Here is a 391-nt window from a genome sequence, read left to right as displayed (position 1 = left end):
TAAAACATTGAGACCCTGACGTATTATCTAAAGAGTAAGTGAGGAAAACATCGGGTCCTCTTTGTTTACTTTGAGTTGCTTTTGGGAAAGGCTCCTGCCTGGGGGACTGGCCTCACGTGGTGCCCGTACCCTAGGTGGTTACTTGCACTGAGTCCATCTGAGCCCTTTGATCTCATGCTCAGAGAGCACCACCTGGCCTGCATTCTGTCTGCTCCCCCCAGGTATCTGCTAACACTTCACTCTTAAAAATAGAAGGACAGGCTCGGCGCCTGCGGCTCAAGTGGCTAAGGCGCCAGCAACGTATACCCAAGGTGGCTGGGTGGGTTCGAATCCAGCCTGGGCCCGCCAAAAACAATGACGGCTGCAACCAAAAAATCGCTGGGTGTTGTGG

General features: G+C 52.9%; 1 protein-coding gene across 1 annotated transcript in view; it reads left to right on the top strand.

Annotated features, from left to right (window-relative positions):
• The window catches only part of USP7 (ubiquitin specific peptidase 7), a 40,398-nt gene that overhangs the window by 36,285 nt on the left and 3,722 nt on the right, over positions 1–391 (top strand). The gene's annotated exons all lie outside the window — the stretch shown is intronic.

This window comes from Otolemur garnettii, unplaced genomic scaffold (assembly GCF_000181295.1).
Source record: "Otolemur garnettii isolate 467f Iridium unplaced genomic scaffold, OtoGar3 scaffold00232, whole genome shotgun sequence".
Taxonomy (NCBI): Eukaryota; Metazoa; Chordata; class Mammalia; order Primates; family Galagidae; genus Otolemur; species Otolemur garnettii.
Note: the sequence above shows the minus strand (reverse complement) of the source record. Positions and strands in the feature narration are given on the sequence as shown.